General features: G+C 44.2%; 1 protein-coding gene across 2 annotated transcripts in view; it reads right to left on the reverse strand.

Annotated features, from left to right (window-relative positions):
- The window catches only part of LOC110840614 (Suppressor of ER stress-induced death), a 69,932-nt gene that overhangs the window by 37,068 nt on the left and 18,322 nt on the right, over positions 1-14,542 (reverse strand). The window contains exon 1 of one of the 2 annotated variants that reach the window (XM_087352449.1): positions 1,326-1,469. The exons of the other annotated variant lie outside the window; for it this stretch is intronic. The gene's annotated coding sequence lies outside the window, so the exon portion shown is untranslated. Of the gene's footprint in view, positions 1-1,325; positions 1,470-14,542 lie in introns of those variants that run through there. 2 annotated transcript variants of the gene reach the window in all.

Here is a 14,542-nt window from a genome sequence, read left to right on the forward strand (position 1 = left end):
TGTTACAAATCGAGCATTACACAAGTGAAGACAGCGAACGGAGCCGCTCGATGCGAGCCGCTCACGCTCGCGGGCGCTCCATCGTGTCGTCGGTTTTTTCGCGAATCCCTTTGAGTGTTACGTTACAAGTCAGTCAGTCAGTCGAGCGGCGTCGTAACGAGCATTCACGAGTTCTTTAGATAAGAGTAGCGTATTAAATGAAACAAAGATAACACAACCTCCACGTCCGACATATTGAATGAAATGAATGGAGCACACACGAGCACAGTCGAGCCGAGCGTTCAAAACGAGCATTCGATACGCCTCACCAGTTGTGGTGTAATGTAACATGCTCGCCGCGAATGTTACATTACGAGTAAATGTTACAAGTCAGTCGCCACCTTTAGACTCTCGACCCTCCGAGAACATTCCACAGTCCAGAAAAGGACCTGCTTGGATCAGAGACTTCCTTGAGAAGCTGATCGTCGCTCAACTACACAAAGGTTCCCCCTGGAGGTCGCCACCAGTCTCCCTTCTGAGCCGACATCGAACCAGACCTATTTCTTTTCTACGCCTGCATTTCCCAAGTTTAAAGAACTCACCTTCTACATGCGTGCTACAAGCGTCGCCCACCTTAATATTCTTCTTTCGAACGCAAACAAAAGATTCTGAATTGAACGGCAGAAAACATTCCAAGCACCTGACTGCCACGAATTCTAAATTCTTCTCGTAAAATGCAGTTTCGATTTGTTGCCAAACTCTGGAACTTTGTCGCTCTGGTGGTGGCTGTTACCATCATTTAAGACTGTCCTGATGTCAAACTCACCCTTATCTTGCACTCTGTTCCACAGCGTGGTGAAGAAATCACGAACAGTCAAAGATTTCTCTGTCTGTTTCCTTCTAGACATAATTTCGTATCAGCATCTAACAAAGCTTCTGAACTGTCATCCGTGCTATTTGATTTTGCCCAGTAAAATAACGCAACGAGAATTAATCAGAAGTCGTCGTGTCACATTCAACAAACCACGAGAGTTCGGTGCTCCGAAGCCTCCAACGGGAAGTGAACATTTTCTACTGTCAATGGTAAATTGTTAGTCAGTGAACTGCTTAAACATTCCAACTCTCAAAAATCTCGGACCTCCGTTATCTTATACGTGGGCGGATCACTCGTCCAGTGGGTACTTCAAAGTTTATATCAACACATCGTAAACAATGAAGAATATGAAGGATCAAAGAACTTTTCGCTTTTCACCAAAAATTGTGCTCCATTTATCACGAAGAGTGAGACAAGGATTCTTAAATGACTAGTGGGCCACAAAAGGATAAAAGTTTTAACAGCAACTTACTTTCAGGCCAGATATTTTCCACAAAGTCTGCGTGTTTCAGGAAACGTTCGCGCACGTCACTTATCGAAACAAATGAAATGCGATCGAGCCGCTAGTCGAACCAAGCGGCCGGCGCAGGACACACTGAACAATTGCAACTCAGCGAGCGAGGGAGCGAGCTCCTTCGCGCATGAGCGGATAAAATATGAAGAGGGGAGGCTCAGGTTTCTCCTCCAAGGGACATCGCTGACGGTAAGCGGGTTACCTTGCGGTGTAATTGGTGGTTTCATGAGCTTGTGTTGTAAACACAAACGTTTCGAGAACCAGCTTCGTCCTGATCGTCAGGGTTCTTTAGTAACCTGACCTCCTCATACGGCTGGCAGCCCGAGAAGAATTGATTATAAAAATTAGATCTATTTGTCTAAGGAATCATCTCGGTTCATACTTAGGAATAAGTTGGCCTCACAAGATGGACAATTCCATACAAAAACCCTGAGAATATGAAACCGCGCTCGCTGTGGCTTGTAAAAATCATCAGTTCCTGCCCCAAGCTTCTTCGAATCCATTATCATGTTCACAACCTGGATGATCGGTGTTTTCATCATCTTAATTTTTCTTGCGACAAAATCCCCACAGAACCCAGGTGTCTGAGAGTGAAGTGCCTGGGTCTTTGGAGGGCACCCTGGTCATGGCTTCCGTAGTGCCACGTGACCTGGTTGTCACAAGCCACCAGCTCAAGAGAGGAAGAAAACTCAGCATCACACGCCGTGTCCTTGAGGGCGATGGAAAGTGACGTGAATCGTTGTGACGTTCCTCAACAACACCGAAGACTTGACTTTCAATTCCCATCAGACTGAATAAATTTGAATAAACTGTGGTCGAATGGCGCATCGTTAAAATTGATTCCGTCCTCAACCGGAATCCGCTCTTGCTCAGTTCCGCTGGCGACCTCAGTAGAACAGCTGCTGGTGGACCACGAAACTTTCACCCCATATTATAATTATAACCATAATGAGATAAATAATTTTCTTTATTGTGGTCGGGCAGACATTTACTAATTGGAATTGGAAATTAACGCAACCAGTCTGCAGTCCCCTTGTGTGTGTTTCCGCAAAGAGGGGCGACACAACCCTCCCACTAAGGCCATCCGCCCTGCCACAAATTTGTGTTTCACTCGCTACTTTGCGAATAATGGACACCGCGATCTTGTTGGATAATTATGAACATTTTTCGGTTGGGGTCGACTTGTAAGAAGTTGTCGCGGCCAGTCAATGTCATAGAGCATCTACCCCCCCCCCCCCCCCCACAATATGGAGTGCCGCCATGACTTGGACAATATTTAGTGTGCGGCGATTTCAGAAAAGGTTGCGTAACACCGGTCCAATTCGTAGTAAGCGAAAGTTCCTTCTACACTTCGCTGATTTATCGCCACGACGTTCCAGCAGACAGACAGACAGACGGCGTCGGAGTCCAAACACTTCCCAGTTACGCTCCATCGCTTTAGATTGTTTTGTACGAAGACAGTCACATCGGGCGTACGTGTCTTTTTAAACGATCAACATCTGCGGAATATTTTCGAAATAAGACAAGCCGTAAATGTCAGTGACAGCCTCGGTTCATGCGAGTCGTTAATTTTGATACGGCCAGACCGGACCAACTCGAAGAACCAGCGAAACGCTCGGCGAGTCCGACTTTCACCGAAGCCGAAGGTTCTCCTGCCCGAAAGCACTCGATACTCTGAAAACCTCTTTCTCTACAAATCATCGTAATCTTATCATCCCATCTACGCCTGGGTCTTCTCAGTGGTCTCTTTCCTCGAAGATGCCCAATCAGAATTTTTATGGAACCATGTTTCACTCATGCTCGCAAATGCGAGGGTTCAAACGCCACTTTGAGGGAAGCGTGCTTCGGGAACGCCACGGATTTCCGACCGACATCACAGACATTTGTACATTCAAGGTCGCATCTTATCTCTCCATGTTGGTGCTGCTGTGCGTTGCAGGTACATTACTGAATGTGGTATCGAAGAACGATAATTTCGGTGAAATTATCTACTGTTATCACAGTTCGTATTATCGGTCCACTTCCTTGACTAAAAATAATTTAGGAAGTCGAAGTCACCCGCACGGTAAGAGACCTTCAGGTTCTAGGAAAAGTGGAAAGTATTTTGGCCAGCTAAGTGACTGTCAGTTTCTTAGGAACGAATCGTCACAACCGAAGGACCTAAATATTTTGCAGACTCCATCGTGAGAAAGTTACATTTTCCCTCCCCGTTCTGAGTCACGGCCTTCGAACTTCGCAGCTGGCAAATGAACAAACGAACGCCGTTATGAAACGATGCGAGACTGCAAGAGGGCAGCAGTGTCTGTCATTTGGTACTAGCGCGCATGCGCCCCCTGACTTCCCTGTCGGAAGTTTCTGAACTACGCTTCAGCTCATTTGACACGAAACGTGCAACGCGGGTGCCGCAAAGAGCAGGCCGGGCAACTTTACGAATTGTCCCATTCACATATTTTACTGGTCCTGTCGTTCAGACAGCAAAGAGATGACAATAAGGAATACTTTTCCAGTACTCACTTTCAACGTGCGTGTTCTTAATGTCAGAAAAGTCCGGCAACACAGAACGTGCTTTGTCGATAAAACGAAGTTGTCTGTATGATGCAGGCCTATCGCACTAAAATCCCTGAAGAGAACATTCGAATTGAAGAGCTCGCATCTGTTAACAGAAATTCATTTCTGAAGTGGAAGTCAGCGAACAGTCTCTGATGTATTTGGCGGTACATTTCTCTTTGGGAAAACACGTGGCTAGTAAAAAGACGTCTTTAACCGACGGAAATGCACAATTTACGTAAAATCTGACGTGCAAATTTGATCAATCACCTCGCCTCCTTGCAGCAACCCCTCATTCAAGTCCGTGTTCATTTATCGCCATCAATAATTGCCCATGCGGCATGTGATTGTAACAAGAAGGACGCGATGTTCTGCTTTCAATAAACCACGACTGCGTATGCAAATTTCCCGTCCGGATGTTACACGCTTCATTAAAAAAAATGTTATACAAGATTCCTCCATTCTCGTCCACGACTTCCTAGACGGCAAACATTCCTTCAGTTTATTTCAAGGTTTGCTGCTACAAATCGAAGAGATAGGAAAACTCGCGCAGAGGCCAGAGACCAGGAAACAGATGTTTTTTTGTGTCGCGTGTGTGACTCACAACTGCATAATTCGTTTTCGTTGTTTTTTTTAAAAAAAAATTCTTCGTGATAAATTATTTTAAAACGCAGTGCGAGAATATTACTCACAGATTCCGTTCAAGGCTGAATGAAACGTTAGGTAAAACGCGTACGTAAAGACTGCACTGATTTGCTACGTTTACAAAATGCAAGGAGTCAGGCAGACAGACAGACAGACTTTGCAAACGAAGCTCCGCGGACTACAAAAAACTAGGTCAGAGGCTGCCGAAGAGACACGCGAAGGAACGAGGAATTGCCTACTTAAAATTTCGCGACTCTAATGCGGAGGTTCACGAAAAGACGTCGGCTGTGAACAGCTTCAAATGACGAGAGGTCCAGGAAATGTCCTTGACGTCTCTGTAACAGCTTCGGTGTCTTGAGGAGTTCCCATGGCAAATGCCATGAGGTTGGGCCCATTTGGATGCCCGCCGGTGCCACGCAGCACACGATTTATGATCCCAGGAACGTCTTCTTTCAGAGTCTGCCCCAATCTCGCTGTGCCAACATTTCGCCGTCATTTTTCCCGGTCGTAAAATGGGAGACTGTTTGCTTTATAAAGATCATGACTGGATGTAGTAATAAGGGTGGCCAGAAAACCGTGGAGGGAATCCACGACGCCTTCTCCCCAGCTTAAGATGATTGGCGACGGAAACAAAGCGCTGTTTCTCCTTCCTAACTGCCTCCCTCAAAAGGTGTCATTTCAAAAAATGTTCCTGTCCTCTTCTAAGAATGAAATAACAATTATACAGGCTGAGTCAGAAGTATGTTTACAAACTTCGAGTGCGTGTTCCAGGATCAAAAATTAGAAGAAATGTTCCTATGAACATGGGATCGCAAATGTTACTTTTTCGAAATAATGGCCAAAAATAAGTTTCAATGAACTGACTTTATGTCAAAGTGAATCCAGCTTCCAGCAAAGATTTTCAATTTGGACAGGAATTGTTTCCGACGTGCTTATTGGTCCACACATGCTTCGATCGCGTCTAAGAGGACCTTCATATCAGCGATGCTTAAGAAGACACTTGCCACGCCTCCCTGAAGATGTCCCACTGAATACAAGAAGACAAATGTGGTTTATGCACGTCAGAGCCCCAGCACACTTCTCCTATCGCGTAAGAGATCGTCTCAATGAACAGAACCCTCAGCGAGGGATTGGGCGTGGTGGCCACCGAGGTCACCGGACCTGACTCCGCCGGACTTTTATCTGTGGGGTCACTTGAAGTCCGTCTTTTATGCAACGCCCATGAACAATGAAGACGACCAATGGGAACGCGTGCAGATGATTCGAGGAAACCCTGGGGTGTTCGAACGAATTCGTGAGTCGTGTGTACATCGTGCTCGTGCGTGTGTGGAGAACGGAGGAACAACCTTTGAGCATCAGTTATAAACAAACATCCCTGTCCTTATACTTGGCAATAAAGACAGACATTGGAAAATATTTTTGGCCGTTATTTCGAAAAAGAAACATTTGCGATCCCATGTTCATAGGAACATTTTGAATTATTTTTGATCCTGGAACACGCACGCAAAGTTTGTAAACATACTTCTGACTCACCCTGTATTATGGTTGGGATTTGTTACTAAAGTAGTCTTAGATGTAGCAGTTTTAGAAGCTGCTTAAGTTATTTCTCTACAATGACTTGGGGTGTGTGCACATTTGTTGGAACAGCGCATTAGCAGCCAATTCGCCGATTACCCACGACGAAACAAGAAATCCTTCCCTTGCTGTGCGACTCGTAGTATTAATTTCTGTGAACTCGCACTTGGCAGGCGAGAGTTTATTCGTTGGCGTTTGTGAGCGCGGAAGACAGACATTATTTCATTATTAGAGAAAGTATCGTAACATTTCTCTGGAGGGTTTCAAAAGGAGTGGGAGGGCAGGAGCTGCCTGCCATTTTATCTGCGAGAGGCTCTTTCGTAAATAAGAAGGCCCAAGGAACCTTTACTGCATTCAATGGATGACAAAATTGTGTACCAACTTGTTGCTAGTCTGTTTGAATAAACGTTAAGTAAGAGAAGGGATATTTTTGAGACGTACTTGCCTGCCTTACGAAATTTTCCTTTCTCGAGTATCACTAAGTGAAGGCCTGTAATTGTAACACACACCAGGAGACAAAGAAATCCGACCTCAAACATTTCGCTAAATCTCAAATTGTGGGAGGCCGACAAACGCTTAATTTTGAACAAACCCTGGAACGCATTGAAAGCCTCACTCTGCATACGTCGGTCCGTGCGAATCCCGTGTAAAAGTGAACTAAATAGAAATTAAATAAATCAGCGAGAAAATAAAAGCGGATTCCTGCTATTAATTCCATGGCGAAACCTTGCAAATTATTTTAAAGAAAATATTCAGCGTTGAAATGTAAACCTGCCGAATTTCTCCCCGCGGAAAACACTGCTAATGCTGAAAGTGACGTGGCAACACTGTAGGCTATTTGAAAGGGGGGGGGGGGGCGGGCGATAAATATTACGTCACTGCTATCGATCAGCGATAAATTGGTTGCTTTGTTCCTAATTCCGGGGTTAAGAGGATTTTCATTAGCACGAGCTTCGTAGAACAGATGCAATGCAACCCACAACAAGATAACAATCGACCACAAAACAAACAAAATCCTGCGTCAAAACCTGAGAGAAAAGTTCATCTGATAACATCACGCCGGCTCCTCGAAGTTCCTCCCCCTGGTCGCAAAAAGATCACGTTTGCGTCAATGCGTTATTGCAAATTTACAATGAACTGTTGTGCTACTGACAGTCCACAACCAAAAACCAAAAACCAATTTAAAAATTCTCGGATGGAAAATTTAAAAAAAAAAACTTCTTTGAAAAACTCTCGCCGTCTATCGAGCGACGCCTTCCTCTCCTCGAATGATTCGATTTGGCATTATCGATTCCAACTCGAAATGTTCTGTCATGTGTCGAGGAGGAAGGCCTGATCCGAATGCCGTCAGGTAACTTCCGTCCACTCACCTCCATCTGGTGCCGAGATTATGAAACCGTGGAGCCTTACGTCCACGACGCCACGCACCGTCTTCTAATTATATTAATTTATCAATTGTAAACCAGCCGATCAGTTTATGTAATTTCATCACAAGTATTAATAGAAGTGCGGTTATGAATTGTCTATTTGTGTGGGAATTTGCTGAGGTCTCTCGACGATCATCTCTGGTATCCGTTGCTTAAATTAGTCAGTGACGTACAGTTTCGCCGTCAATATTAAATTCTCTGGAAATCTGTGGAACAGAAAATTGTTTCTAGTGCACAGGAGCGGACAGAAGTCTCAAACCTTCTGCAGATACACCGTCCGGCCCCCAAACTCAACAGTCAAATAAGTGAATCAATGAGTTGATTAGACGCGAACCCCTGGCCTCGGGATTGCCGCTGTGTTAGAATATTCGACTGCGTTCAACGCGTCTTCAATCCACTGCACAGTTCCAAGTCTCTCTGTCGCTGTTCCTACCAGCAGGATCTGACGACATCGGAAGTCGCGGTGCCATAACCCAGAAGGTCACAATCACGCGGCCATTAGTGACACTGAGTAGTTAATTTGATAGCAGTTTTGCACACACCAAGCTTCTCATTAATGCGTCATTCATGTCTTCTTGTTCGTGCTACTAAAAAAATACGCAAAAGATGTTTTGGCTTTCCTACTTTCGTATTGGTCAAATACGACAACTCTGCATGAAGCTGAAATCGAACTTAATCGATTTTCTCCTAAACCGGTCGTCGATTGGTAACTTATAAACCCTTAAAAAAGTTTCATATCAAAGTCTGCAAATTCCACACAAAAAGATTTGTTCTGTGGTGAGCCGGCAGATTTAACAAAAACCAAAAGAAAATTTCGCATCGATATGCGTGAGAGAAAGGCCGATGGTCGCATCAGCGCGTTTTAAAACAGCAAACAAGCACTGAGGGCCTTCAGAATTCGTAAGTAACATTTGAAATTATGGGTTTATATTTTCTTATGAAGAGAATGTATTAAGTTACGAGGAAAATACAGTTATTATCATCGATTAATTGGAAATAATCAATTACAATGCATAAGATTGTGTCCGTCTTTTCACATTTGCTGGATCATGGAATTGACTGCAGAAAGCGACTAGCGTCGGAAAACAAGAGCTCGAGACACTTGTTAGGTCAACGACGTGACCCCGAGGATTGTGTCACAAGAAAGGAATGACGAAGTTACGCAACGATCTCGTAACTGCCCAGCGCTCATGGCCAAAGCGGACATGCGGGGGGGGGGGGGGGCAAACTGAGCGCTAAATAATTCGCTACAATGAATTCGTAATCTGATCTTCATTTGTCCGCATTTGGCTTTCCTCTTCCGTCCGTTAATTGAAATTATTTATCCCACGTGCATAAAACTCAAGTACAGGTTTACGTCGGGGATGCGTTCCTGGACGAATCGGCGTAAATTGGAACGATTTTATAATGTAAATCAATGGGAAGTCAATGACACGCGTTCCCAGCACCAAAACATTGACGAGTAAAATAATGGCATTGCATTTAGAGCTCTGAAATAACGTAAATAAAATAAAGGGGATTTAAAAAATATGGCGTGATGAAGGGGCGTGAATTCTCTGACGGTTCAGGATCGTCATGTTTTCTTAAAGAAGGCGTGTAGTGTGGACTGTCGTGATTTCTTCTTTCATTCTTTCTTTCTTTCTTTCTTTCTTTCTTTCACGATAAGGCTTCGTGGATGCCACAACACTCCTCTTCGCCTTAGCACAAGAGAAAAAGTTTGCATTTCACAAACAACTTTTACCGATTCATCGATCTCATTGGAGCAAATTCGCGTTAACGAAACTTACGTAAATGCATTTTTTTATTCAAAATCAGCGATATAAGAATTACGAGATATATTGTAAAACGTTTTAAATAATAGTAAAATATATTCTTTTCACTTTTTAGCTTTCTGGTTTCAAAACCGGCGTTATTCTGAATCGGCGCAAATCGAGGGCTACGTGTACGTCCGCCTAATTTGAAGAGAAACGTGACTTTTCCCAAGTCCGTTTGAAACTCGTACAGACACCGCGAAACGCACTTTGTCATAATCCAAAGAATTTATCTGGATTCCCGTTTGCATCCAAAGCACTTTCTGTTAGCGAACATCATCACCGCACTAGTGGCGATGCCGGAAGGGGCGAGGGGGGGGGGAGACAACAGGATTTTTGTCGCATTCCGTAAAACATTGTTAATCGCCAATCTGACTGCAGCCAACCTGTTTTACTTCCAGAAAGGCCGACTTTAGAAGCTCCAGTTACGTTTCCCAAGACTCAAGTACGATGCCTGGAGTCACTCAGAATCACGTCGTAAACGATGCGTCGTCGCCACGCCAAGCGATGAAAGTCCAGACAGCGCGAAGTTCGTGAAGACCAATTTTATGTCAACGTAAAAACTTTGAAGCCGAAACTACAAGCCAAAATGTATTTCACCTGACCACTCTTAATGTAGGCTCCAATACCAAATTTAGTCTATATCAGTTATGCGGTTTGGGAAATGAAAAATGTGTGGGCCAGATCTAAACCTTACTTTGTGTTTGCGTATTTGGACGGACCCTGCAACATCGGCTATCCTTACTGAAAGATCTCCACGATCAAGCAGGCATGGCACCGATCTACACGACATTCAATCGTTGCGTGGTGATCATTTTAACCGTGGCCTACTCTGTACACGGCGTTCTTTGCGCAGTTACTTTATACCTCGACGTATGATTGCAAAATTAAGCCATATTAAATTCTGTGTTCAAGGAAAGAAACTGTTAACACTTCCATGTAATTCTACACAACAAGAAAACAGACGCTCACAGTTTTCGCAATTGAGCAAGGACAAATGATGGTTTAAACTGTACATGTTCTTCGTTACACTCTTTAATAAAATTATTCCCAAATGATGTGTTCGGTTTTCTCGTCATTCTGCACGGACAATTTCCTAGTCCTGGTTAAATCCACGATCGCTTCGAGTTCATTTCAAATAAACATCAATTCATTTGATTGGCCACTTCATAATCTAGCAGTTGGTACAGCGACGTTAGTTTTTCCGGTCACTTGAATTTCCTAAAAACGCCGAGGAAATTTTGGACAGGCTTTGGCCGGATTCGAGTCGTTCAAAGGCTTCTGTCCTGACCTCAAAAACCCGGATGTGGCGGAAGAGAATTCGACACCCACATGAAGTGGGCGAGACCCATTGGAGCGTGTTTCGACTTCAGCGTCAAATTTCGCATCAGGGGGCTTCCTTGCCGGCAAAGTGGAAATGAATGCGGGGTGCATGTCGTCTAGTTCTAGCCCAGTTCTCGGTTGTCCTTGAGAGTAATAAAACCGAAACTGTGTGTCGTTAAAAGGTCATCGAAGGTCACGGAACATAAAAATGTTTTCCAGCACAATTTGAGGCTGAGGCCTGCATCAGTCACGTGCCCTCTGACGTCGAAGGAATCAAACGTTGCGAGAGAAAAAAGCAAGGAGACATGAAACATTCAGTGTTGCCACGCTCTGCGCGACAAACTTTGGTTTCCAGTGAATGCTAATTGTTTTTTTTTTAACATGTATTTCCATGCAAACAATCCGAGGACTCGTGAAATGCCGTCATTTGCAGACTTCGCTGTCCGTACAAATCCAAACCTTCCTTGAACACCAGAAAAGGTTACCAGGTGCGAAGTTGCAACAACGTAGTTTCGGCCTCTAAACAGGTGTTTTTCAGGAGACCTCCTTTGCGCTGATTGGTCCACTCACAAAGAGCGATATATGCCCGTATTGCCCGTGCACATGTCCAACGCTTTGTTTCTCTCGACTTCACAAAGAATTGCGATCTGTCGTATTCTGGGACTCTCTTTCAAAATGCCTACCCCCGATCACGGAGACCTTCAGCCAGAATTATCCAGATGGAGCTCCTTTGACCTAACACGATGCCAACCCCCTGGGTTCAAAGCTCAGACGCACATGAATCCAAAGTTCCTGTAGCAAAGAACAAATTGTCTGATGGGATCGTCTTACCATCACCAGGAGTAGTAAGCCCTTGTCCTGACCCTCAGCCAAACAAAAATCCCGTTTTTACGCACAAATTCCGCGAGCCTTCCTGACGCCACGTTCCAAAGAAACACGACGCCTGAATTTCTACATACTCGCGAACTTTGTCATTTTAAGAGCTGAGAAACGCGAGAATTTTCCAGCAAGGAAATGGAGCTCAAAGATTGAGGGCGTCGTTTATTCTAGACGCCTTGGCATTGGTAAATGATCTGTGTCGTCATAAAGGATCGAATTCGCGCAGTCATTACTGTTTTGATGTCCATTACCTCGAACGCGCATGCGCACATCCGGCACATATCTCGTGTTCGTAACAAGACCAGAATATTGAGTGCGAACGTGCCGCAAATTAACCCTGATAAATCCCCGTGCTATCGGAACCACAGCAGTGATTTATCTGCCAGAGGGGAACAATTTATCAGAGAGATGTCAGGCGGAGACTGGAGGGTCACAGATTGGCAAAGTAGAGAGCGAATTCACTTCTGCGTTCGCTAACGCAGTTCATCAACGACTTAAGTAGCGCTATTTGAAACCACGAATTTTCTCAGACACGTCTGTTCAGAACACAAAATTACGCGTACACAAAATCTGTACTGCATAATGAGATTAACGGCTTCATTCAGAAAAACTTCCGGTCTCCGTTACATTAATCAACAAGTCAGGAAATTCAGGAGGTATATTAACAGCAAAGTTGCATTATCTGAATCTCGCGTTCGATCTCCAACTGAGTCCGTGTTGAGCCAAATAAGATCCGTGGCTGAAACTCAGCGACTCTCAAAGTTTTATTACAGATATCCGGTTTTAAGAGCAGAACATTTAAGGGATAACATAATGAACCATGTTTATATGAATAAATGGTACACTTTTGGAGATAAAACTCTTCTAAGTACGTGTTTTTTTTTTTTTGGGGGGGGGGGGAAGGTTACGTCTGCTTGTCTACAGCCAGTTTCAAATCACGATGCCAATTAACAACAAATATCGGAAACACAAAAAAGAAGACCTGATATTGTATCACTTCTATCCTCGCCAGTGAAAACGCGAATGAATGATACTGACGATGCTTTCTGCTCGTTAACAAAAGCCTTCCAGTAAGACGATCGACGATTTCGGAACCCATTTCCAGTTGCTTCGGCATGAGTAACAGAAGAGAATTCTGAACTTGAGCAAACTACAAGTGAACAGTTTAAAACAGCATTTTTGCAAATGCAACACGAGTGTGTATATTCTAAGAAGCCTGTAAAATCCCATCAGACATGCAAGGATCTTAGTTTGCGAGTGTTAAATAATGTCTTGACGTTCCACATGGAACGAGACAAATTAGTTTAATCGACAGTCAGGGAATGCGCTTCTGAAACCTTATCTTCCGGCATCTCATGGACCATAATTTATCTGTCGTCTTCTTCGGAACTTCGTCTCTTAAACTGGCTTGGGCCTGTGAGGAATAAATCAGCAGGAGGTCGGAGACTACTACAAAATAAATGATAATTAGACGGAGAATTAGTTAGAAACCATGAGAAAATCCTATTCGTAAAACCAGAAGGGGACAGACCAACTGGAACACTCTGACGCTGACGTCAGATCACATGAAAATGATATTAAAGAAGCTGGATGGGAATTCTCAGCGTACTTTTGTGAGCGAAGGCACAGGCCTTGAACTACCTTAGTGACCACAAGAAGGACTTATCTCGTTTTGTCCTCAGTCCACATCCTCGATTTAATAACAATAAAAAAAAAGGGCACTATTTGGAGAGAAATACGAATTTCATGAAACTGGACAGAGCTACAAATTAATCCAAGTTCGCGTCAGTAAGGACATTGGTACGCGGCCATTAACGTACACGGGGGCAGGATCGTATTTTGTTTTATGATTTGAAGTTCTCCTTCGTAACACAGGCAAATTCAGGCACAAGATAAAATGGACGAGGTTTCGTAATTTCGTCCCAGTAGCAATAATTTCAGGATCAATTACTTTGATGAGTAGCATTTATGTATCTACTTATTGTAAGATTTGGGCAAATAAACTCGGCTCATTTCAATGAATGTCCTTCGTTTTTCATATGACGGTCACTGCCATCCGCTAGCAGGAATCACATTTCTCTTAAGCTCGAAGCTTCAGTCGAGCTCCCACGTTTACGAATTACGACCGTCTTAAAAGGCTCTGAATTCTTATCGCTTCAAACGCCTGCGCCTGCGGAAAACCACGTGAAGTGCTGCGTGTTGCCTGTACTTCAAGTGCAGGAGCAGTGGATGTTCGCACGCGATCGAATTCTCATACATTCAAATGCAATCTCCTTATGTCTGTGGGTTACGGCGTATTCGAGTTAGGCACTGATTTGCGACTCGGAAAAGAGCAAATTCTATTTTTCGCACTCACGTCGTTCGAACGGGTACGAATTATTCCCAAGCGTCGCGAACAGACGCTCAACCGGCCTCAGCGCCTGGGGCACGCTCTAGCGGGTTTGCTGTGACATCGGCGAATTACCTCGGCGTCTGAGGAAATTGAAGTTTTAGCGCCGGGGAGGGGAGGGGAGGGGAGGGGGTGGATGTACGCCGCTCGTCTCGAAGCTGACGTTTCTCTGGCGTCTAAGCAAATAACTGAGTACGAAAATTGGAAATTTCTTTTTCGCGTTGCATAAAGTAAGAATCAGCAATGGACGAGGAGGATGGACCAGTTCAAGCACCGAGGATCAACACAATTTAAGTTAATTCCACATTAATTTACTCTAACACTGATGCATTGTTTATTCATTACGTGGCTCTGATAGGGCAGATTCCCTTTTATAGGCGTAATGAGAATCCAGTGAATCGACTTATCGATATTGATTCATTCGATGAGAGGAGGATGGACCAGTTCAAGCACCGAGGATCAACACACATTCAGAACCGGGGGATGCCACAGCAATCTCATTCTGTGTCTCGCATACGAGAGCAATGCCATTTTCAGTGAGACTTTCAGTTAGGACCCAAATGGAACAGACGATGAGAG

This window comes from Zootermopsis nevadensis, unplaced genomic scaffold (genome assembly GCF_977971745.1).
Source record: "Zootermopsis nevadensis isolate Lab colony 2312 unplaced genomic scaffold, Znev_1.0 Znev_ptg000021l, whole genome shotgun sequence".
Lineage (NCBI taxonomy): Eukaryota > Metazoa > Arthropoda > Insecta > Blattodea > Termopsidae > Zootermopsis > Zootermopsis nevadensis.